The following is a 2,798-nucleotide window of genomic DNA, read 5'->3' on the forward strand; positions in this document are numbered from 1 at the left end:
GTGCAATTACTAATAAATTACATATTAAGAGATTTGTAAGGTGGAAAGAGCCGCATAAAGCAGTTAAATGAGCCGTGAAGTGCCTTATATACTGTTACCTGCTGGCGGATGTGTGAGTATACAAGGTTAATGGGGTAATCTAGGCAAGTGAACACTGCTGTGCTGTGTCAATATTTTGACAGTAACATGTTCTCGTCTTTTCATCCCTTTAAAGTCTTTATATTTAAAGAAATTAGAAACCTTTCCATCATCGAAGCTGTGCAGTGTATTGCAAAAAAAGACAGAGTGAAGCTCTGAAACACAAGAAGCATGATTCACAGTGGGATTAAATTACTGGATCTGCGCTGCAATATTATCTTGCACGCACCTCATGGAGTCAGAACAACTTAATATAGATTTAAAAATCCAGCAGACGCTAATTAATTCATCCAAATTTCATTCCTGCAACACATTACCCTAATCCTCTCCTCCTAATCTTTGACGAATATATATCTGCTGTTGTTGTTTCAGCACCCATTAATGCAGGCGTTGAGGCCTCAGCCAGGTTGGCGAGCAGCCTGCTGGCTACTGCCTCGCATAATAATGGCCATCTTATTATTTATGCATCCCACCAGCCAATCAGAACATTCATTAAGATGTAAAGTAGGTTTTTTTCTGTAACGCTATTTGCACCAGGATCCAATCTGGAAAACCAAATCTGTTAAAAAACAGAGCGAGTCGAGAGCTGGCTGCGTCCTTTCTGCTTAAAAGCTTTTGTTTTATGACTAATTTATAACGGTAAACCGACTCGCTGCCAGAGCATGTTGTGTGTGATGATTCTTTCAGCTTGAACAAGTCGTACAACAAAGACTGTTTTCAGCATGTCCCGTCCTTCTGTTTTGAATACTTTGGATATTATCTACTCCTCTAAAAACCTGATACTCACTCAGGCACTTTACTTTATTCCCTCGTGAAATCATGAATGGCCTTGATTCTCTGCGGGCCGACGGAGAGCCTTTAAAACGATCAAACTAAAAATCTCCACAACACTGATGTCGACCAAAATGAAAATGATCCTTTATGAGACAAGTGTGACTCACATTTTACTGAATTACACGTAGACTTGAAGTGTTTTCTTTGACTTTCACTCTCGTGATGAGTAACTCTGGAGGGTTCGGTGACGCCAAGAAGTCTCTGTGGTTTGAAAAGTGGTAAACACGAGTATTTAAAAAGAAGAAAAAAAATTATAGGTAATAATATCCCTTGTTTCCCGGCTGTCCTACTCAAATAATCTATATAGAACAATTAAATAGCTGAGATCATTTTAAATAAAGGTATGTCCTTGGACGCAGTGATGAGCAGGCAGACAAATGATCAAAGTCTGATATATTAAGAGGTCACCAGGTGATCCAGAAAGAGTTGTGTCACTATAAGGTCGATGATGTTATGTAGAGGAAGGCGTTCATGGTCTACAGCCAAACTACCAAGTGCTCTGACTGCGATCTCTTTAAATGTACAACACTGGTATCGACTGTAACACACGAGGGACGTTACCTCTGTACAGTGACTCTGGTTTCTATCACACAAGTATGGGAGATTTTTCATGCAGTCAACCGTGGTGAGCAGCCAAGGGGATCCTTCTTTCACAGATGGCTATGACCCAAATACTCACGCTGCCTACAGATTTGCAGGGTGGGTTTTTTTCATGGCTGTGAGAGGTGTAACAACCGAGGCCTTAACCCTCGAACAGACTCCTGTTAGGAGGACGAACAGACTCAATCGAGCTGCACCATCAAACAGAGGGTGATGAACATATCAGGTGTGATTTTACATCTCTTCATCTCACAGTGCAGGCTCAGGAGCTGTATCCTGAAGGTCACCTCGAGTCATAACCCTGTTCATAACCCTGTTCTGACAATAAACGACCTCACACACTGATCAGCCACAACATCTCGAGGGTAAAGTGAATAACACTGATCATCGTGTCAGTGGAGGGGACTTGTTCTCGCACGTCCCACAGATGTTGCCATCGTTTGCTGTTTTTCCAGAAATCCCACCAAGTTATCTCAAAGACATTGGTTCATTTCTTGGCCGGGTGTTATTTATTTAGAACAGGAAGCTTTGTTTTTGTCTTATGTCTTCATGTTTGTTTGTTTACAAATATTTTAAAGGAGTCAACATTTATGCTGGCGGCTTTGTGAAGCTGTTCTCGGCACTTTCAGTCCTTCATAACAAGAGGAGCACGAGTGTCTGCGCTGAACATGAATATCTATGAATAGTTTTTCGAGTCTTGCAGTCTGAAGAGAAAGTGGTTGACCGAACGACTGGTCGATTGACATTTCCGTCCCCAAAACAAAGAATAAATACCCATTTAAATGCACTTAAACGCATCATAGGGGTATTTAAGTATTGTAACAAGAGTCATTGGATTCCTACCCTCTAATTTGACTTCTTTATCCTGTAAACATGCCCTCAAGATTGGGATCAAACTCAACTAACAAAACACATCCCAGATCTGGACCATCGCCAAAACACAATCGCTTCTTCTTTTGCCCAAAGAGCTTCTGAGATATCCCGACAGATGAAAACATCACACCTCTTTGATAGAGGTAATAAAAGCTGTAAGATGTGGCGGGAGTCGTAATGAGCCACGCCCGACTAAAGCAGATTAGATAAGATTTGTTTGAGCTGGTGTTTTCTGACTGTAAACTTTTATAATCAGCGGAGACATAAAAGAAATGAACGGGTGGTCGGTGAGCAGGTGTAAATACGAGCGGCACGGAGGCTGCAGTCGAACACAAACCCAGACAGAGCCGAGC

At 41.6% G+C, this 2,798-nt stretch overlaps 1 long non-coding RNA gene across 3 annotated transcripts in view; it reads left to right on the forward strand.

Annotated features, from left to right (window-relative positions):
• The window catches only part of LOC311260412, a 51,084-nt gene that overhangs the window by 3,227 nt on the left and 45,059 nt on the right, over positions 1 to 2,798 (forward strand). The gene's annotated exons all lie outside the window — the stretch shown is intronic.

The sequence above is a fragment of the Pagrus pagrus genome (assembly GCF_965226575.1).
Source record: "Pagrus pagrus genome assembly, chromosome: 7".
In the NCBI taxonomy this organism is placed as follows: domain Eukaryota; kingdom Metazoa; phylum Chordata; class Actinopteri; order Spariformes; family Sparidae; genus Pagrus; species Pagrus pagrus.